Raw genomic sequence first — 23,796 nt, 5'->3', positions numbered from 1 at the left:
TCTGCTTCATCATGTCTCCTAGTGTTGCCTGAACAAAAACTCTGAGAAGCAAGAGGCAGCTTTGCTGTGTACCTGGGCTGGAGCTGCTCCTCCCCTCAGCAGAGGGCAGGACAGGAGGATGCTGCTGCATGTGTGGGATAAGTGACAATCTGCAGTGCTGAGAAGAGCACAAGGTAGGTACTGGTTGCATACTCTAAAGATACAAAGGAGAAAAGATCTCATTTCCTCTACCATGTGCTTGTCAAGATACCCTTGAAAGAACAGATCCAAGGAATGTTAGGGTAAGAATTCAATCCCATTCACAAACCTTCATTATACCTTTCACACTTTAGGGAAAATATTTGTTAGTATTCAACACTTGTTGATCCTTTCTGCTATCAATATTATTACAAATTTAACTGATGAGATCTTTCATTGTTAAATTGCCAGTGCTATTACAGTTTGCTCCCTGGGTGGGGACTTGTCTCTCTTTCACTTTCTAATAAGTTACACTTTTTAAAAAATATTTTTTGTAATTTCTTCTAAGGACAATAGCTCATACCTTAATAGCACCCAAACCATGAAGAAAGGAACTAGTAGTTAAACCATTGAACCCTCTCACTTCTCTAAATTTGAATGGTATGTGTTAGAGAAAGTATTTCTATACAATTAACTGATTCATTGACTCACTTATTTTGAACCACAAACATCACATATATAAATCTTATACAGTTTTAATCATAGCCTAAACCCTTTTACCTCTTTTAGGACTGGTACAAAATGACCTTACATCAGTAACTTATCAACACAGTAAATCTCTCATGCCATAAAAAGAGACCTTCAAATGACTTCTTAATATGCTGCAATTTACACTTCGTCATCCCTGACTATTCTTCAACAGACATCACTACTTATATCTCCAGTTTGATATATCAAACAAGACATTTTTCTGCTATATTCCTAGATTTTTATTAACTTGGTGAAATCATTGTAATCTGTAACTTTACTGAGGCATTGGTCCAGTTTGACAGACTCAGCTGGATCTAGTAGTCTGACCTGGGAGCAGGTTGAGGCTCTGGTGTTTACAATTACATCCTTATAAGGCATCTTGGTTCACTTCCAATTATTGCTATTTCTATTTCTATAAAGCTTTCATATTTCGGTGCATTATTTATGCCATCAAACCAAGAACTCTCATTATTGATAGTATAACAATGTTATTAGGTAAGAAGTAACATCTGACATTTCAACTTCCATGTGCCTCCACAGAGTGAGAAGTGAAGAATTCCTCTGTTCTTCCCCACAAGCAGGTAGCTGGAATACTAATGACAGTATAGGCTGAGCACAATGTACAAGGAAAGCTGAGTCCCTGGGCTTTCAGCAAGTTGTCAGCTTGTGCTTACTCACACAGTGCTCCTCCACAAACCTATTTTACAACACATATCCTTCACCCAAACCTGCTGAACATCAGAAGGCAACAGATTTTTATCCTGAAGTTCTGAATTGTAATATAAGTGAGGGAGGGGAAAACTTGAAAGAAAAAGCCCAGGTTACAAGAGGGCCTGTCCTTCTCTGGCTGGAGTAGTGCATGTTCTCACTAGGTAACACTTGGCACAAGCATGGCTGTGACTTTTTCCCTCCTTTTTCAACCAAACACAGTTCCACCACAATCTTCTAGCAATCTCTCTAATCACTTCCAGATCAAAAATGTAACAAACGTGCATATTTTTCTCCCATGGCAATGCAGTGTTTGTCTCAGTACCTCAGTAGACCAGGGCAAACAGGGTTTTTTGTGTGTGTACACTATGTGCACATGGAGTTCTTTCTGATAAGGGTCTGAAACCACTGCAACACAAATTACTTATATCAGCATATTGGAAAGTGATAGCATCACCCAGCCATATCTATCTGCTAACCCAGCATGCCAGATGGGTACCTACAGAGACTTTTGGAGCTTTGCCAGTAGTATCTGCTAGCTAGACACAAGAGTAAACTGTGCGCCTTATTTACTTAACATAAATCCTACCTTTTGTTCTGATCTGTCCACATCTTCAGGTTGAAATACTAGCCAGGCAGTGGTATGTAGAAGTGTATATATGTCTATGATTCAGTTTTCATGCAGACAGAATATTAATATAAATTTCAGTGAAAACAGGGAGGTTTAATTTTGAGTGGTAATTTCATAATCAGACAAAATATTCAAAATGCTAAACTGTGTAACTTTTCTACAGGCAATTAATCAGAACTGACTGAGAAAAGGTGGTAACATGAAATTTTAAATCACATAAACTGACAATAGGTTTTTTTCAAAGTAGTTCTGAACAGAGCATTCTAGCTTCTCTGTTTCTTCACTAATGTGCTGTTCCTGTGAATGCAGTTTGCTTTGCATGCTTTGTTCTCTTTTCCTACAGCAACACCTACTGTTAAAAATACAACTGAAATTTTCATTTACAAGTCCATGAAGTTATTTTTAAGTAACCACTAGCAGTTCAAACTTTCAAAGTGATCCTAATCCTGTTATACAATGTGTTTTGTTTCCCCAACAACCTTTTTAGGAAGCGATCTCCTGTCTAAACTTCTCTCTGAGTGCAAAAGACATGAATTAGAGATTTTTAAGACAATCCTGAACCTGATTGAAATATCTGAACTGACATTCCACCCTGCAGTAGGTCAATGACAAAACTCAGATGTGGACTAAGAGTTTTTAAATCCAGCAGCCAACCTGACTTAAAATCAAAATGTTAAAATAAAAATCAGATATTCAACAAAGATAATTTTAATGAATAATAAAGCCATCTTATAAAATTTGATCTGGTTTTAATTTAGGATTTCAGTTTCAGGGAAGGTTGATCCCAGGTTTTGGATGCAATTCTATCCTTAATTTCACCTAAGCTATGAGGAAAAGTTTACTTTTATAATTTAATGTTCATGCTTTGAAGAAAAATTATATGGAACAGAAAATAGAGGCCTACAGAAAGCCCAAGTACAGTGGAATTTTGTTATTCTATTTTAAATATTCACTTAACTTTATAAGAAGTTAAGTGAATATTTAAAATAGAATAACAAAAAACATGTACTTGGTGGCTGTTAGGACATTGTTTTGACAGAAGGTTGGTTCACAGCTTCTGTTCCCAGATTTATAGAAACTGACAGCAGAGCTAGCACTATTTCTTGTTTTGAGAAAATGTATTCTATGTTTCTCTGTGACTAAGGTCACTGTGTGTCATCATGTTCCCTAGAGCATGCTGCGAGCAAAGTTCAGCTCCAAGAAGCCTGTTAGCAGACTGTTTTCTGAAGTAATGTTCTATGTCTGTATTTTATACCTAGAAGAATTTACAAGTTTATATACAGAAACACTCTGTAACTATGTCATACTTTGTCTGAATTTGAATGACTCATATATTCAAAAGATAAGCTGTTTAAATGAAACACATCATTTGATTTGAGCCAGCTGCAAAAAACATACAATGGAAAAAATCCTACAATGGATTTTTTCTAACCTTTAAAGATAAAAAAATCTTTCAAAATCTCACATATACTTCAGAAAATAAAAACATTTTTAATTGCCCTCTTCAGTCTTCCCTGATCCCTTGTATATGAACCTGTATTTCTTTATTCATTGGCCTGACAGGTCATGAAGATGTGAATTTCCAGAGACACAGTGAGAAAGATTGAATAACAGGATCAGTGAATAGATGGCAGCCCAGTAACACCCACTAGCTGTCTGGGTCAGCCAACACTCTCAACACTTTCTGTTAGCTTTCCCTTGTCTGAACTGCCAGAGATGCACTGATCTGCATAACCAAGCAATCTGTGTTTACCCATTTATTTATGAGAGAAGGATATGTATTACATACATTGGAACAGGCTGCCCAGAGGAGCTGTGGGATGCCCTGGAAGGGTTCAAGGCCAGGTTGGATGGGGCTTTGAGCACTGTGGCCTAGTGGAAGATGTCCCTGGCCATGGAAAGTGGGACGGAACTAGATTATCTTTAAAGGTCTCTTCCAATTCAGACCTTTATATGATTCTGAAATTTTTGTAGACTTAGGATGACAGTCCTTAGCAATCCCATTTAATAGTAATGTACTCACTCCTTGAAACCTGGCTTTTGTCACATTCATGTAGCAAAATACTCGTGGCTCAAACTGGTAAAACCCCTAAACTTTCAAGTTCCCTTGAGAGAAATGCAAGAAATACACATCACAGGATGGTATAGAGGCTGCTTTTCACTATGAAAAGCAATTCACTATGGATGAAGCAATTTCCTTTTGCAAATTACCATATCAAACCAGGCTCAACTAAAATATAGAAGACACATAGGAGCTGAACTGCAGGCCATACCCTACCTTGTAGGGTAGGTTTTCCCTTGTATAGTAGATTTCAAAAATATCTGTATATAAGAAATTGTCAAAGGCCTGGTTAATGATCTGTATGTCCTTTAAAGCCAACTCAAACTATCCCTTCTCAGCAGGAGAATTTGTGCATATAAAGAGGAATTTTCATGTCTATGAATTAGTTTAGGCTTATTTTACAGGGAATGCAAATTTCATAAGATTTTTTCTATGGACAGTGTGCAATATTCACCATGATTTTACTGCAGCATAAAAATGAATAATCATGTCATGACACTGGGTCTGGCACACATCAGAGTGTGCTGTGAGCTTATGACTTATGGAGTTACTTCTTTAAATCAGCTGCTAAAAGTGGAGTTAGAACTTGAAAGAAAACCCGCTGCAGTCCATGTGAAAATTTCCACTGACTTCAATATGCTGTAGTATAAGCCTTTTCAGCTGAGCGTCTCCAGTGGAGTTCAACTGATGAAAGCATTTGTATGTGGATGTGATTTGCTATGTAAACATATGATGGAATATGCTTTCTGTGGATTCTTTGGCTGGTAACAAAGAATCTGGTAAACATTCACCCCCCTCAGACTGCAGTTTCAGCAACTGAAAGTTTTGTTTTTTCTGAGAACTGTGTGAACAGAAGCTAAAGTTCATAATAGCTCTCTAAACACTACTGTCTGGTTTCTGTTAACATTTCCATTACCACAGTTTCTCAGATAGTTTCACAACAATGCTAAATTCCCAAGGATGCATTAGGAAAAGATATGAGTTCCCAGTGAGTAGGTTTTTTAACTGGTAGCTCAAGTGTCACACTAGGGATAGATTTTTACTTAGACACTCACCTGGGAAGAGCAGAATCACCTAGGGAGCCAAGTCTGGCCAATAATAAGCATGCAATAAACTTGCAGGAGGAACAAAGGCTGAGTGCCTACCTATTGTTGTCAAGAAATGGTCTTGAGATAGTGGTGCACGGCTCATCAGAAAGGAATGTTATGAGAACTCTGTGTACTTAAGTTTGCACAGATGCGCCCAGATAAATCTATTTACCTGGTATGACTGAACCTTGGTAGACATAACTAAACTATCTAGTGTGACCAAGAATCTTAATTTTTAAATGTTATACATATAAAATATTTTTAATACTTTTAGTTAGAATAAAAACCTTCATTATTTTCAGTCAGTCACTTCAAAAGGACTACTACAGCTAATATAAAAAAAAATTCTCTTGCATTTTGACCAAAAGTATCTAGTAAAGCTTATTTTCACTCAGTGAAGATATACACAAGCAACTGGAGTAGCATTAAGTTTTATCTTATGGAAAACTTGGAACTGACTTTTCGCTATTTCAGATAGACATAGTGGAGAGGCATTTCTAACAATGATAATTCCACTGATTTTGTGGATGCACTGCCTTAGCATGAGTGAATTTACATGAAGAAAAATTATCCCATTTATAAATCAGGTGCAAGATGCAACTTAGAAAAGGTTAAAGAATACATCTTTCATGCACACCTGTACAAATCCAACAAAACTAAGAAAGCCATCTGTAGGGAATGAGTCCCTGTCTGATGGATAAAAGTTTCTCATAATTTTGACATTGCTTTCAGCTACAATTACATTCTAAATATTAAAGAATAGATATAGGTGCAACTGATATTATTTCACAAACCTATTTTTCAATGGCACTGACAAGCTCTTCAATTGAAAGAAAATTCTCCTTTCATGTAAAACAGCAGATTGCAGTTCCAGTATCTTGCTTCCCCAGCACGCACAGAATTGATCTCAGCATCTGACAGAAGCTTTAGGAATGATCTCTGAAAGAACTAAAAAGCAGAACTAAAATCTATGAAGTAAATGTAAATGAACCACAGATCATAAATAATGTTGTCCCAAACGAAAAAAGAATCTCCCCAAACTTCCAGGGACAGAATGAGACCGGTCTCATTCACAGATAAGACCAATGTTCTGTACTGCAGTAAGATGCAAAGTGCACATGCATTCATGTGCTGTATAAAAGACATATGTTATGTGACTGTTGTAAGTATAATAATCCTGTGATCCCAGAATCAACTGCTATCTTATTCTACTTGTATAGGCATTGTTAAAAGTCTTAGTGAGGCTGCAGATTCACCAGGGGAGGACCTAAGCCTTGTAATGCACTTTGAGATCTACTATAAGGAGAGATGGTAAATATGTTTCTATTACTTACACAGATATAAAGCCAAAAATACACATTTGTGCATGCACACAAGCACATACATATTAAAAAAAATTACAAAAGACTAGTTCCTGTCCTTAGGCAACCATGTGGCCAAGTGACAAGTACACAAAGGTTAGGAAAAGGATATAAATACTTTCCCATATAGTTTGTCAGAAATATTCTCACTTACTTGAAGTCTTTTCTATAAAGTTGATTATTTATTATTTGTCAAAAAATCATAAATTGATCCTCATGTTTTCACTGCCAGGAACATTTAAAGGAAGCTTTAAGGGCAGTTCAGAGTCTAGGAAGTGAAAAATTCTGCTGCCCAAAAGAGGCATAAAAATGCCAGTTTCACAAAATAAGCTCTGCTAAAGTGATCAGACTACAGACTGAAAAATCTAGTTCAGAAGTCAAAAATGTAATACCAAACCAGGCAGTACAGACTAGATAGAACGTTTTCAGCACCAGACAAAGAGGACAAATTGGCTGAGCAACTGTCTTGAAGGAAATACTTTACTGGTCTGTAGTATCTCCAAGCTAAAGGACGAATGTTGGAAAGTGACAGAAGCTTCAGCTGCCTTCCAAAAGGTGTGTTCAGAAGGCCTTATGTCCCACAAAATCCACACACAGGGTGCTGCTGCCAGAGCTATTTTTAGTTTTGTCTTCTTTTGTGTCTTTCTACTTTAGTGGTTCAAATCTCTTTGATTTTGTTTCTTCCAAACTATGGCTAAGTTCGCTTCCAGTCCAGGATATTATTAGAGTCTCTCCTTTTTTCAAAGATTATGTTTTTTAAATGTCAGTATTTAATAAATATAATAAAGTTATAAGTTTCCTATATTTTATTTTAGAATAAGCATATTTTCTCACTTATTTCTTAAAAAACATTCTTTGCCAAAACAGTGACCTTGAGGGTATGAGTCTCATCTATTCATGGAAATGTTTTCTTTTCAGCTGAAAACAAGGGTTCTGTGGTTTTGTCCTGTATTGCAACCTTCCAGCCGAAGACCATCTAAGTCAAAGCAGAAGGAACGGAAAGCCTCATTTTTCTGAGGCAGCGGCTTCTTGCAGGTGAGAAACAAAGGAGACATTTCCACTCCATTGCAATGGCAGGACTTGCTACAAGCTTGACATAGCAAAATATAAACAAATCAATGCACAACTACTTTTGTTTGTGGAGGCAAGCAAAAATTATCCAAAATGTAGCATCCACAGCTGGCATTACTTGTAGACTGGCTGGCAGCCTCTGCAGAGAGAACAAACAATACTAAAATACATTCAAAGGTCCTATTTCCAAGGCACTTTAGGGATGTGCCAGCCAGGCAATACGGGAAATGGGCCTTCCATATGTGTGTGACACCCCTAGCAGATTTAGAAGGTAAAGTAAAGGGACTAGTAGAGTTTAATCTAAAGTACTTATTGCTGTAGATGTATTGGCACTTTTTTTTCTTTGAAAATTAAAATGTATGGACTCATTCCCAAAGTTCAAAAAAGGAAGACTTGCACCATTTTGGATTGTTCTTCAGTTCTAAGCTACATGTTTCTGCTCTGTTGGGCAAGTGTAACAGCAGACAATAAATAGAGAGCATCTTCTGCAGGGATTAAAGGAAAAGCTATACCACAGTAAAACTAAGGCATATTACCTTGTCTAATTCTATACCACAATTTCAATTTTCTGCCATTTTTAGTCCTATGTGCTGTAGACATCAAAGGCTCTGAATTTTGTCAGTCTTGAAGTATTATAAAAGCTACAGTCTGGCAATTCATCTTTAATGAGTTGTTTACATGGAAATCAAACAGACGAGGAATTTCTTGAAAATAGCCAAGGATCATTCCTAGCACTCTGTCTCTTAAAAACAACTTCTGTGGCCATACATCAACTATCATTGAGTGACATTCATAGCTATAATAAAGCTGTTTACTGTTTCACTCTGAACAGGTTTCTTGTTTATGTGCCCCAGCCTACAACTTCTAAAATATATACCATCTCTTACTGCTGCAACCTGGAATTTGCCAGCAGTATCAGTAGTAAATCACAAGCAACTACTCTTACTTTTATTCCTCTCTTAGGAATAGAATGGGAGCCTTTAGACACAGCTGTCTGAACTTGGATAATTTTCAGATAAAAGCATTATTTATACTCTAAAGTGTCCCAGGAGCTGCCTGGACAGAACTGTACACAGTTAGGATCTACCTATTTTTACATGTGGGGCAACCAAGCAAGATTCATAATGCAAAATTTAATTCCAGATCTGCATTTAGGCGAGTCTGGACCATGCACATGCACAAAGTCCATACTAGCTGCTCGAGAGGTCATTGGACCTTCAGCATGATCACTTCAGGAAAATGCTGACATTTCCACTGGTTTTGCTACATCTGTTTATTCCTGTGTTCCAGTTTGTTCCTTTTTCAAAGATCCCTTCTTGGTCTCACTATATTTTTTCCAAAATTCTATATTGTTGTTTTGTGTTTTAGACACCAAGAGTTTTAGTTCAGTTGTAAGATATACTGTTCCATGTAAGCACATTTTGACACTGGATACAATCCAGGATGAAGTACATAAAACCTGGGCTGTCACATCAAAGGATACTCGGTAAATGTAGTCCTTTAACCTTATTACTTTCAGCATTTTTAATTATATTTTATGAGTGAGGATCTTTGTGCATTCAGTTTGTAAAGGGATGCTCTATTTGGTGCAAGAGTTAATCCTCCTATTTTAGCTGTACTCACACTCTGCTATCAAAGTTCTCAGTAACAGAGGCTAAATTCAAGGACTTGTTTATATTAATGCAGTTTTTTAAGTTCTCTAGGGTGAAAGACACTGCAAAAATGCAAACCCCCACCTACTTACTTAATAAGAAGTCAGAAAGACTAGCATGACTTGCATGACATTTAAATTTCACAGTAATTTTGTCCCCCTTTGTTTTGAACTAACATGTGACTTAAAAATCATTAATTTGTCAATCTATGTGTAAAAAGACCCAAATAAGTTAAATAAAATTTCTGATCTAGTTTTTCTCTAGCCCTTTAAAACAGAGAAATACCTGAAAATCTAATATTTAAATTTAGACTATTTGTGTGCTTAAAGGTGCAAGTAGAGATAGGTAATGTTATTAAACTACAGTCACACCATGTAATAATATAGTTGTAATTATCTAAAAATGGTCTATCAGACAAAAATATGTGTTCAGTGTTTTTAACTGGAAGTTTATTTAGAATACCTATGGGCTTAATATGAAGGTGAATAAACCTGTATCCTCAACAGATTGGCATTTTACTGGGATTTAAATGCAAGGCTTCTGTGGCAATAAAAAAGAGGTAATTTTTAAATGTAGCTTGCAAGAAGCTGGTAAAAGCAGGAGTGTCATATATTAGATAGGTGGGATATTTGCTGGGACAGAAAGGTAGTTCTTGAAGCTTGGCTTGTAAGTGTAATCTTGTCCCATATTCCTGTTATGGATTTTTTAATGGCTCATTTACAAAAACCCCAAAGCTTAAGTGAGAGATACAAAGTGGTAGAGATTGTTGGATCATCAGCAAAGCACAGCTATCATGCAGGAAAACAGACTGTTCAGTGTCCATGGAGGTAAGTGATTTTAATGAAAGGGAGCAGTGAGGGTAACTCTCCAGATATAGAGTTCCTATATTAAAATGAAAGATTTTCTAGGATTATGGACAGATGCATATCAAGAAGGCACTTGATTTATTTAAAAAAATTGAAAATAATTCACCTAACATTTGCCAAGCAACCAGACACAGTATTTGATTTGAAATGTGGTATAGTTAAATAAGTTTATTTCACTCTGACACGTGAACAATGCAAAGAATAAAAAGGCAGAAGCCAGACAGACCTTCTTTCCTAGTAAGCTAACAACAGACAGGAACTGTTTTCTGAGTTACTCTGTTTACTTTTAGCAGTAGGAACTGACAGGACTCACAGCTACAAAGCAAAAAAGCATGGATCTGTTTCATGAATTAGAATTTACCTCTACTTTTCTAAAGAAAAGGCTGCCAAAACACATTTTTAATTACTTTCAGAGATATTTTTGTCTCTCTTGTCTACAGCTGTCACTTATTGAATAACTTAAAAAATCAAATGAAATCTCCTAAAAATCATTCTGCTCAGAAGCAGTTCTTATATATCACATATTCGCCATTCCTTGACAGTTGCATTCCTTTGAATATTGGAATGAAAATAAATGCTTCATAATCGAGGTTTTTGTTTCTGCTACTTATTTTCCTGTTTGTACAGTAAGTCCTTGGATTTAGAAACATAGTTAGGCTTAAGATATCCCTAAAAATACCTAATAAAGCAATAACATTAAAAAATGTAAACCACTGTTGATTGCATGTTTTCCATTCCCCAAAACAGACAGAATAGGACAGACTGAATGAGAGGAAGGGTTGTGTCCTTGTCTTTGTGTGAATAAATGTAGCAAAATAAAATGTCATTATGGAAGACAGAATATAAAATTTTGAAATTTCCAGTGGTTTCCAATAGGAGCTTGAAGAATCAGTATCAATGAAATTATTCAGGATAACTTTTTTGTGCAGTATTTTGTAGCATTCTTCAAGAATAATGACAGAGGACATACAAGGGAGAAAATAGCTAAAAGCATTCCTGAAGTCATGCTCTTCTTCAGCTGCTGTAAGACTTTTAGCAAAGCCATCTGTATTTCAAAATATATGCAGAGCCATTGGTACTTCAGCAGCATGTAAAGGGAACTGAAGTACTAATATTTGCACCATCTTGGTTGAAGTCTTCAGCTGAAATACTTTCTGCATTCTGACATAAGTAAAAAATGAGTACCAGGAGTACCTATTTATAGTATTAGCAGTTCTACTTCTATATATTTGTTTACAGAAGAAGCAGAATGGAAAAGAGATCAGGATAGTTTTCTAGTACTAACTTTAACCACAGAAACTCAGTTTCTATTATTCACATTAACAGAATCAAGTTCAACCTTCACATGAGCCAAACCCACTCTAGGCAAGCTCTTGGACAATTAGTATATACCTAGACAATAATGGACTACTCTTTGAAAAAGGATACAACAAAATTTGGTGGAGTTTCAGAGGTATCAAAGGACAATCATATAGATATATGGACTACCCATGTTCACAGTTTTCTACAGTGTTTCCTAAAGATTCCAGCTGCTTAACTAAGCCTTAAAGGGTATGTGAATACCACGTTTATAGAAGAAAATATGGCATTCCATAAAAAGCTTCTTTATTCTTCATTTCTACAGACATCACAAGAGGCCACAGTTCTCTGTATCTCTAGTCATAACACCTGCTTTCAGACAGAATTCTGTGCAGTCTTTAAATGGGACCAGGATAGTATGGAGAATGTAGAGCCTTTGGTTGCTCTCTTCGGTGCATAGACTAGCAGATTTATGCCAGAAATCATAGTCAGCAAGAGATAAGGCTGGTACAGTTCTGGAGGAATCCAAAAGGAAAGTCACAGTCCTATTGCTGGTTGATCCCAGAGAAAAACTGCAGTTAAAGATAATTAGTAATAGCTCTATCTTCTTACGTCAAAACTATAATGCATTAATTACCTATTTTAAAATTTACATTATTTAGTTATACAGTATTTCTAACTTCTGGGGTAGACATTCTATTGATTGCAAATCAGTTTGTTTCCGTCTCTTATGCTTCTTTAGAAACTGTCTTATAAAAGTACTGACAATTTGGTAATTATTTTATCCAGAATTTTAGTTTAAAAAAGAATATTGTGTCCAACCATCAAAAAACTTGTTTTCTGTGCAAGGAAACAGCCCTAAAGGCTGCTTGTTGATCTCTAAATGTCAGGCTCATTATGCTGCAGAGTAGTATAAAATGAGGTTTTAATCTTTTTTTCCTAATAGATAGAAACAATAAAATTTTAAAAGTGAGAAGTTACTTCTGTCACAACCTCATACTCTTAGCTGCCTGTGAGATTCAACTGTGGAACCTTGGCTCACATTCTGCAGTAGCCATCTTTGTCCTTGGAGAATATTTAGAGTCACAGAGGTGGATTACTGAGAAAAAAATAGTTTGCCACTGAAGTGGGACATCAGTAATAGAAATGAACCAGAACACTGCACATAAGTTTGTAATTAGGGGCCTGATTCTGCAATAGTCTGAGTATTTCCTGAATGGTTTGGTGCTGAGTACCTTTAACTCATTAAGTGATGTCATGGGTTTAGTTTGTTCAATAACACAGCACTGTGGTGAGAGGAATGTACAGAAGGTTATTTAATAGGAGATGTGTTTCAATTGCTATTGAAAAGCAAAAAATCAGTCTCAGAAAACTGACTTCTTGGTTGAGACTGCACACATCCTGTGCCAACCAAGTCATTAGAGCACCTCACCTGAAGTAGAGAGAAAGCCACTTCATGAATTAAATGGCTGGACAGCTGCCCAGCTAAGCACATAGATTCCCTTTCACAGTCAAAGCACCCTCACAGAATTAAAATTTGATGTTATCCAAGCCACAGAGCTACTTTTCTTGGTACTGATTACAAGGATAATGTGCAGCTGTGTTGGTTGGGCTTGAAAACTGTTCAGATTGGCTCTGAGTTTGTTTTGCTTCAACTGTCTTACATGAAAAAGAAATTTCCCTCATAAATCCATATCTGCAAGCATGCTTCCTTATCACGCATTACGTGTTTACCCATGAGGAAGAAAAACACTGTTCTATTTCCTAGAAAGTCCAGATCAACAAGTTCATATAAACATTGGAACAAGCTGGTACGATCATCTCATCATATGTGAAGGAGGAAAGAAACAATGAAATCATAGTGAATGAATTGTATCTGATGAGGAATAAGTTCATCTGCCCAGAAGTTAAGCTTTTGTTCCTCATTGATTTAAATAGAGATAGTAGGAAAAATATATTTTTCACTTTTAAACTAGTTCTATGAAATCTATTAAGAAATTTCCAAACTTTCACACCATCTCCTTGTGTCAGAAAAGGATTTTTGGATTCAGTGCATCATTGCTAAAAAGTACTGAAATAGAAATTAGCAAGTGCTGCTTTGTTTGGGGAAGGACCATTTAGAGTTTTAACAACAAAAAAAAGACACTATTTAGTTTTGTAGTCTAACAGTGCTGGACTATCAGGCTTATTTTATAGCATTTAATTATCATAGGAAATAAACTCACAATATAAGAATCATATTCCCACAATGACAAGTATATAGTAAAATGTTTTTTCTATTCTTAAATCTTCTAGTCAATTTACAACCTGAAATCCAGAAACTTGGATTGTGAGCTTGCACCTCTGATACTTCAAAGAGTGCTTTTATACTTACCATCACTATAGCCTAAAGCATCAGTGTAACCTAATTTTTCACTTTTTTTTGCTGAACTGGAAAGACCAGCAATGGCATACAGGTACCCAAACTCATAGGTCTTTTGAGAGCAGGTGAACCTTAAATGTATACAGAAGTTGTGATAGGATTACTTAATAAAAATTTCCATCTGCAAAAAGCAATTTTGGGGGCATGCAAGTGAGTTCACATTCAAAAATGTCAAATCTTCAAAAGGATCTCAAAATTTTATGTCTAGTTAGAGTGAACAAGATTTAGTCCTTTTTTTTCCCTCAAAAATATTTTCCTGTTTCTTCCTCTTTTAACTGAAGGATGTGAAAGTCTACTACATATACACACTTTGTTATGTACATTCTTAGTTTCAGTCCTCTTGCTGGATTTAATTTCAAAGTTGATGTTAATTCAATTTCTTATGGAATAAGACCCAGATAAGATGGGATCAAAAGACTTGTTTTTTTAATTAAACCAGACTCCTAATTCTGTGGCTGTCTAGGTAAGTTAGAATTCAAAAATTTTATCCATTATTTTTGCTGAAATGTAAATTTCCATTACTCTGTTTCATATTATCTATGAAGGCTTCTATAGCCATATAAACTGAATAAAGAAAAGAATTTCTTGTCAACACTTCACCCAGAAATGACATTTTGTTCTTTATTATTGCTTCATATAAAGAACTTCTACAGAAAACCATAGAATCACAGAATAGTTTGGGCTGGAAGGGACATTTAAAGACCATCTAGTCCCATCCTTCTGCAATGAGCAAGGATATCTTCAACTACATCAAGTTTCTGAAGTTCCTACATGAACTGTTTCCCCTCACATTAATGAAGGCAAATAGTTATTGAAAATGTCATTATCCAGGCATAAAGGAACCTTATTTCAGGTACATGCAAATAACTTTGCAGATAATAAACAGGAAATGTATAGCTTTTTCTCAGTCACAGATGCTACATTCTAACAGAGAAACAAAAGTTGGTAAAGGTGTTCATGCCCAAATTTTTAAATAAATTTCAGTTTAATTGCTGCAATGGAAATCTGTCTTTCTGTGAATTGTTAGAGTAAAATACAGAGTAAAATATTGTATTCTTAGCGCATCCAAACTGATTCTTACTCCAGTATTCCTAACATTTTCCACTGTCCAAGATTTGTAGATAGAAAAGGGTAAAATGTTTTCATAAGAATAGCTGATGTCAGGAGGATCAGAATTTGAATCCAAGTCCTTTCCCTGGATAAAGAATGTATAACCAGATATTCAGGAACACTAGCTGTGGTACTGATCAGGATACCTCAGTAAAAGACTGTCTGACAAAGTAAGAATCATGTACACAAGAGTCCAAGCGAGGAAACACTTTCTTGTGATATGCTCAATAAAAAAATAATTTATTATGTTATAATGGGCATTTTCTTTTCAAGAAATCAGCAGAAGCCCAAGGCATGATCAGCAGAAAATATTTTTCAGGATTTGAAGTGCTAGAAGTGATGACTTTGTTACAAGTCTTCTGCAAAAACAAGCAGAATTTATGTAAATAATTCACCAGAGTGCACAGAAGAGATGTGGGGAGAAGTCTATTTCTTATGGTCTCAGCATTCATTGACTGTTTCTCGAGAGGGACTTTAATTAATGCTTATTGTTTTTATGCAAGCAATAATGTTCTCTCTTACCTGCCCTAACTGGACAAGCAAATGGTTTGTGACTGATTTTCAAGTGTTAGAGCAAGTGACATCTGGCGTTAGTTTCTTTCCAGTTCTCCAAATCAATTCAGTATATGCAGTCTATACTTGGCTCCTAGAGATGCAGTGCAAGTGATTTATCAGCTGCAAATTTGTCTAAAAGTGCCATATAGCATGTTGGACATTACTTCTAGAAATGAAACTCAGGTGTCTGATATTTAAAGGCTAAAAATCACTAGCTTGAATTCCTTCATGAACTGTTTCCCCTTACATTAATGAAGGCAAATAGTTATTTAAACATTCATTATTCAAGCATCTATGAACCTTATTTCAGGAAAAGCCAAGTTTTCCGTGTGAGTAGTTTGACACCACCACCCCCTTTCTCCTCACACACAAATGTAAAGGCAAACACAGCCTATTCAGACACTGAACTTTAGCTGACTCTTTTTTTTTTTTTTTCCCTCCCAGTCATCATCCTCCAACTGCTTTGATGTTACAAGAGATTACATTGAGGTATGATTAGAAGGGATGCTGGAACTATGCCCACCTCTCCTCCCAGGATTTTTAAGAGAGATGTGAGTAGAACTTTTGACTTTGGCTAAAGATGAAAGACTAAAAATATGAAGTGTGGAAACAAGAAGAACTCACCACACTCTGTAATCAAGTAGAGCCCTCAAAATTTTCTTCTGTGCAGTATCTCACATTAGAACTGCCTCAAAGGAAACAAAATAGTTTATAAAAAGCACATTTTGTATCAGATGTCTAGAACTATTTTGCAAATAATCCAGATAGTGAATGTTTTTGTTCAGTTCTTCAACTGAGGTTAAATTTTTTTTTAAAGTTAAAATACCTGTTTATTCATAAAAATAGGGTTTGTACATTAGAATCTTAGTGCATGTTTTGCTACCAAGTATCTTATCCTAAAACAGCACTTGAAATACAGTACTGTGCAGTAGGATGGTATTCATTATTCCTGAGGAGTAAATAACTCATACCCTTCCAATATCATCCAGGAGCTGGAACAGAATCCTGTAAGCTGCAGGTCCCACGACCCCATCAAAAGTCTTTGCAGAAAGCAGCTGCTGTCTTAATCTTTACCCACACCTCATCTCTCACATTTCACAAAGTCAATAGGAAAAAAAAAACCTTCTCAATGTCTTTGCATGAGGAGATAATTTTAACTAAATATTGCAACAAGCAATAGAATTGCTGAACATACCATTAACTAGCAAATTATTAAGTGCAGCATTTAGGGAATTATTTTTAATAGATAGTAAAAGTGGTAAAATTAAACTTTCCTCAGTCTATCAGAAAATTATGTTTTATACAATTACTACATGATAAAACTAATTCTCACTAAGACCTGTTGAGTAAGCAGCATTAATCCTGCATTTTGACCATCAGCCAATGTAAAACTTTGCTCAGATTTAACATTTAATACTACTCTGGGACATGTGTTGGGAACAAAATACAAAAACAGTATCTAAATGTGATAATCTATTTTTAATTTGACACATTTTTTTTCCAGATCACCAAAAATGGTAGGATGTCAATAGAAAAAATCTGTTCTTCATGTTTTATGAGTGCTATGGATAAGTACAGAGCTGAACAAATTACTGCATAGGGTGCAGAGCAGTCATGCAGAAATTTTTCCATGATAGACAGAGATTTTCCTGTTTGATGCCTCAGCACACATCTTAGACAAAATTCCGTAAGGGTTTTCCCAAATAATTTCAAAGCAGTCCAGAGAGAATAGGGCTTGAACAAAGCTGAAACTATTCAGCTTTCTGAATATTATATGTAGCTCAACTGTTTATTTTCTGCATGATTCTGGTCCAGATCACAGGTACACATCACGTTACTCACCAGAATTTCAAGGGACTATGCAAAGTAGGGAAACCAAGACTAATTAAAGAACAAATGTGCTGCTCTTATTACCAAGCAAGTAATGTTTTAACTGTGGCTCACCAGAATATCCAGCATTTCTCATACCACAAGCAGTAAGAGAGGTTTTGAACAGGACTAGATGGCCTCTTGAAATCTTTTCCAACTCACTTAATATCATAAAAAATGTCATGTTCCAAATGTCATGTTGTTTAGTGGTGTTGGTATAGACCAGAAGTAATAAAACCAGTAAATAAAAAAAAATACTATTAGACTTTCCTATTTAGTAAGATTTGGCTTATGAATAATTTTCTTCCATATTCAGGTAAGCAATCTTTTCCAAATTTATGAATTTCAGAGTGCTGATATTTAGTCTATGTTCCGTGAGGAAAAAAACCCAACCTATAAAATTCCTAATATATTAGTGTTGTTTATCAAACTCAAAACGTGTTCTCTGAGTAGTTACACTGCTCACAGCAAAATACTTCTAAGTTTGTGCATTTCATTATCACAGTGAGAAATACCAAAACAATAGCATTTTGAAGAACTAAGACTGCTCCCTCACACTGATTGGCAGGGGCATTTCAATATAAAATTTTTGTGATTTCATCTGTAAATTAAGTAATCAAGATTTATTCCAGAAGCAAATAGGAAGCTATGAAAAATCTGGCAGTTACATAAACAGTCCTTTGTTCTTAAACAAATGAGAAGGAAACAAATATGTCAAGATTAAGAACGCATAATGAAAAATAAGTGTACTGGAAAAACAGCTGCTCCTGAAATGACTGATCACTTGTCTGAACTTTTGGCTGGGCAGATCTTGGAGTGCATGTTAGTGTGATTGGTCCTGACTGAATCAGCTGCAGTGAAAACTAGGCTTGCAATAAGAAAGATATATATTAAATTATTTACTGCTTGTCAGCCAGTATCCTCAGCTCCTTATACTGTTACTTCCCCCAAGGCTTGACTCTGCATATATGAAGGGAATGGGTATCCTGCTCTTGACTACAAGTGGAGAATGACTAGGTTCTGACCTTGATTTGCTTAAAGTATGAAAAAAATCCTCAGTTGTTTATCACAAACTGAAATCATGGTTAACATTGCATTGTTATTCTCATTAAAACCCTTGACCTTACTCACCAAGTAACTATAGCTACAGTTAAAAACTTTAAATTTGTTTTCAATAATAGCAGTGAAAATCCAGCCTGCCTTGAAACCAGGAAAGAGGTGTAGATCCTTACCTATGAAATTTCCAGGAGGAAGCTCTAGCAAGAAACATCTCTAGATGATCCAAAGGAGATGTCCCCTCCATTGTGCTGCATCTGAGCAGAGACTGAACATCTCAACAGCTGTGGCTCCTACAGCAAGCACTGACTTTGCTGCAAGACTTTTTCTTGGACAATTCATCATCAGTATTTCTCAGAATTAAGTTTTCTGAGAAAGACTATGTCAATTGGAATCATTATATATTTTTGGAATATTTTTTAGAGGGGAAAAATATATTCCTTCACATTCAATATACATTTGGCTTATTATGACTGCCTCTTCTGCAAGAATGGTATCTGTATCACAGAAAATCTTAAAACACCAGTCAAATGATTGTAGTTGCACTAAATTTCTGCAGGAACTTTGTCTCATAATTTTATTCTGAATTTTCATATGAAAAAAGTGGTGATATTTGTTTTCCTTCAAACTGTTTTTTGACCAGTGCTGGGCATCCAAATAAGAGAAAATTGCAATAAGTACACTTATATTACATAAGTACTGCTAATTTCAGTCTTGTCTGCTTCTGTGTTGTTTTTAAAGCTATAAGTGAAAGAATGCTTTGAATCAGGAATTCAGCAAACATCCATCTTGAAGCTGGGTGGTCCTGAACTAGCCCCTTAAAACTTTCTGCACAGTTTCATCAGGAAAGGTAGCAGGTGCCCAGGCAGAAATCTCTGCTGGATGTTGGTGAGAGTGTCTTCAAGAACAGTTGTGAATTAAATTCAGAATATGCTTCAGCCACCATGCTATATTCACAAAAGAAAGGATGAGCCTAACTTGTATTTTAAGGAAAAATTACATGAGCAACTAACTCCAGGAGGGAATTTAGTGCTGCAGATCCTGTGTAAGAGGATGCATCCCTGTAAACTGGAGGAAACAGTCTGAGGAATGGGATTTGAGATTTCCCCTCACTTCAGATTAGATATTGGCTGAGATTCCTTTTTAGCAATAGAGCTTTATAAATCTTTCTCTTCAAACCCACTATGAAGTTCCATAGTAATAAAAGATGGGTTCTGTATTCTAGGGGTAAAGTTCTTTAAAAACTAAATTTTATGGTGTCAAACTTTATTGAGTATAGCCTCTAATTACTTTTCCTTTTTATTACCAAATTAAAAAAACAAGTACAAATTATCAAGATATTTTCAGCACAGAAATAAAGCTGTATGTATTATTATTTAAATCAGCTAGAGCAGACTAAGACATACTCACTTTCTAAGGCCAGTCTTGGTTTCTTTAAATAAAAGGAAGACACAAGATGAGCAAAATATTTGTAACAAAAAATGTTTAAATAACAGTTTTGTAAAAGTTATTTAATCCCACAGGTGTACATTTTTTAATTAAAAACTTCTAAAATAAGATAGAAGTCCAACAATTTAAAAGATTTGACAGTGAAAATTCTGTGGCTGCTCCACCCTGTCCTAAATGTTAAAATGAACAGTAGCAGGAAGGCATGTGTGTTCTTAGAACAATTTCTTCTTGTTTACAATTGCAGTAGGCTAAAATGAGTCATCGTTCTGTACAAATAGAGAACTGTGTGCTCACAAAAAATGTTTTGGTACTATCAGAAAAGTTTCAGTAAATTAGAATGTCAGAATGATATATGCAATTTCTTTGAATATAAATTTGTAAGTCATGGTGCCAACAAGAATGAAAAGATATACAATTTCTGGGGATTCTTTTTCATACTGATAACCTAGAGAACAATATCTATTTTTATTTGCAACTGATCAAAGGGCAGGAATTATAAAACTTAAATTAGGATCATTGCAATATTTGTCCCTCAGGAATTTCTAAAATAGAACACATTCTAGGGTTGTAAAATTATATGCAGCATTTTAGAAAATGTTAAAAATTCTTATCACTAATAATTTTCCCTTATATACATAATAAATATGGAGTTTTTATGAAAGGTTCCTATATTAAAACATAAGTGGTAAAGATATAATTTTTAAAATTACCTGTACTAACCATAAGCTGACAGTTTTAGTCATAATTCAAAGGCAGTAGAATAAGACAAGCACTTTGTGCTTGAAAATAACTCAGAAATTAATTTTTAAGTGTAATTCTGCTCAAGTTACATTTTGACATAATGTCTATATAAATACTTTTATAGATTTATATATAAGATTTATGTATAAATCTTTTCTCAGTTTAAAAAAAATTGCTTTTCTCTTGCCTTTAAAAACTACCATATATTTCAGTAAGTTATCAAATCAGTTGGAGAATAATGCAAAAAATACATAAACACAAACTTTTATAAAGATCCATGAAGGATTGAATCTATTCTTCAGCCTCAGTGTTGAAACATAAGCTGACTTCAGTTGAAAAAAATGAGGTCAAGGGGTTTTAGACAAAGAATGAACCATGCTACTTGTCTAAAAATTCAGTGAAGTAGACAAAGAGGCTAAAATCTTTGTTTCAGGAATGAAAAATCAAACAGAAAGGAGACATATTCCTTCCTGTAAGTGTTCTCCATGAACAAACTACTAGAAAAGTAAATCCCATGTACTTTAGCAAATATTCCAGGAAAGAGTATTTGTGTTTTGTGGTAGAGGAGAACACCAGCATAGAAGAGGGCTTTTGACTTTCTTTGAAGGTCAAAAGGGACAGAGAAACAAGGACTTTTAAAGAACAATATCCTTTCACATCAAAATCAAATATCAAAACACACTGGAAAGTACAGAGACAAAAGCATTCACAGCGAGTTTGCCAGTCAATTCTCTATTGACCCAAAACTTTCCATAAAAATGAAGGATTTCCAGGTCTTTCCTGTCTCTCTTCTGTCTCCTTCTCTATTGTTCCTTTTGTGCTGACTTATTCTAACTTATATTTGAAATTAACAGCTCTTTCAAGGTGGGTTATTGGGATGGTTGGCCAAGTGATTGCATTGTATCCACACCATTCTCCTCATAAATTGATGTTTCTTCAAAGTAGAATGCATATCTATGATACAATGAGGTGCACATCTCATTTTAAAATTTTGTTTAAAATTCTGTATATTTTCTCATATTTAGTCTGCAAAATCCCAAGGAATTTTTCTGTGTGGAACAGAAATCAAAGCGATGATAAAGTCTTTTTTACGACATTTGCTTCAGAAAGTCATAAACACTTGTTAAACTTGGCTGGTTTTGCACATTAACTCACATGGGATTTCATTTGGATTCCATGTAGCCAAAACAGATGTGTTTTAATAGCAGTGAAAGTTGATTATAATTTGTTTTCTTGAACAAGCAGCTTTCATTGATGTTTTGTAGTTCAAATAAACTCTAGTGACTTGCCTCAGAAAGTCTGAACACCTCTTTTGAGGCTAAAGTTGTAGAAAGCGCTCTGAAACAATCTTTAATGTGATTTTTCAAGCACTGACAGGTCAAAGTGACTGAAGGGGACTTTCTATGGAGAAGTCAATGAGTCTTTTCCCTTTCTGCTCTCATTTACAGTCTGCCTGAAATTCTAGGAATCTTACCTGTCCATCTACTGCTTTTTCTGTAAGACAGCCCCTATTGCTACAATCAGCATGGGTTTTATAAATCCCTTTCATAATGAGATGTGTTGTGAAGTAGCAGAAATTTTTATTGTACTTAATTAACTTCACTGCCAAGTCCATGGGGAAAAGACAGGAAACACAGGGAAAGAGCCAAAACTTCTGACCCCATTCAATTTCTTAAAATTTCGTATTCTACACAAGTTTTATGGGAATATTAGTATTTCTACTCATTAAATGAATCTTAGTGAAAATATGAGGCTCTGATAACTGTTCATTCATTCTTTCCACTAAAATTTTCATTTCCCTAATTTGTACCTGCATGTGGGTTCAGATACAGTGAGAAATGCTAGTGTAAGTAAAAAATGGAGATTAGATTAATAAAGATGGAATTTAAAAAATAAAAATAAAATAAAATAACATTATTATATTCACTATTTATTTTTTTTTATTATTATTCTGGCAGGTATACTTCATTCTGATACACATGTAGGACACAACACAAGCCAAAAAAGTCTCTACTCTACAAGCTCTACTTCATAGTGGGATCTTATTTCTCTGTTCTGCTACAAATTTTCACTATACTTGAAAAACATTCTATATTCTTAAAGGCTTCTGCACCTATTGGAAACCTTTAAATGTATCAGAGTTCAAATGTTACTTGGAGAAATACAGGAAAAAGGACTTTTCCCTCACTGTGATGCAGCACTAGGGCTTTGAGTTCTCTTTTCTAAGCTACAAAATTATCCATTAAAATACACATTATAAAAGTATTATTTGTGTGTAGAATCAAGCACCTAACAATTAGGAACTGTTTTAATTTTCATTGTTCTTGACTGCATTATGATACAGCCTTTAACTATTACTACTACTATTGCTACTAGTCTTTTCTTCAAGCTCATTCTATCCTGAATCACACTTACAAACTCCTGTGCAATGCTGAGAAATCAATTAAACTGAGCATTTCACAGACTGCCAGTAGAGCATGTTCTAAATAACAAACATTACTTTATTGGAAGTCATGTCTAAACATATGAAATGTTTAATGCCAAATTCAGTGAAGAAATCATACCATGACCCATAGTAGCTCATGGAATTCAGTCTTGGCTTCCTTTTGCTGGCAAAACTGGCAGCCAGGGTCTGAAAAGTGATTTACTTACACACTAATTGTTATTTTGAATTCAGATCACATGCAGTCCTTCAAATCTGTGTCTCCCCTTCACTAAGCAAGGTAATAATCACTCCTTTTGCAGAGTTGTGGTGTAAATGAGTAATATCTGTACACTTCTGAGATAGTATTGAAAGATGGAATAAAAAGGTGGATGAGGGGATTAATCATTTTCTCTGAAAAGCAAAATTTGAATACTGCAAAATGTGTGTGGTGCTGGACTGTTTTATTGTCAGTTATTGAGGATTATTGATTTTATCAAGGGGTTTTATCAAGGCCTTTAACAAAATGGGCACTGTTTTAAACTATGCTTCACAGAAGTTTTCTGTAAAAATTCTCTTAAAAACTTGTTTCAGAGACTGAGATCATGGAATGGTGGTTTTGTGAGCAGCTGCAAACTTATCTTTGGCATAATAGCTATGAACCAGTGGCACCTATTAATAGTTCATACCTTTACACCTTATTTCTATATTACCAAGATTGACCTG

At 35.2% G+C, this 23,796-nt stretch overlaps 1 long non-coding RNA gene across 1 annotated transcript; it reads left to right on the top strand.

The window, feature by feature from the left end:
• Positions 1–23: 23 nt before the first annotated feature.
• On the top strand, positions 24–18,720 carry LOC120500456. Its single transcript, XR_005627100.1, has 4 exons — positions 24–173; positions 7,477–7,593; positions 15,978–16,084; positions 18,584–18,720. It is a non-coding gene; the product is annotated as an uncharacterized LOC120500456 (long non-coding RNA).
• The last annotated feature ends 5,076 nt before the right edge of the window (positions 18,721–23,796 follow it).

This window comes from Passer montanus, unplaced genomic scaffold (genome assembly GCF_014805655.1).
Source record: "Passer montanus isolate IOZ18808 unplaced genomic scaffold, ASM1480565v1 scaffold18, whole genome shotgun sequence".
Classification (NCBI taxonomy): Eukaryota; Metazoa; Chordata; class Aves; order Passeriformes; family Passeridae; genus Passer; species Passer montanus.
Note: the sequence above shows the minus strand (reverse complement) of the source record. Positions and strands in the feature narration are given on the sequence as shown.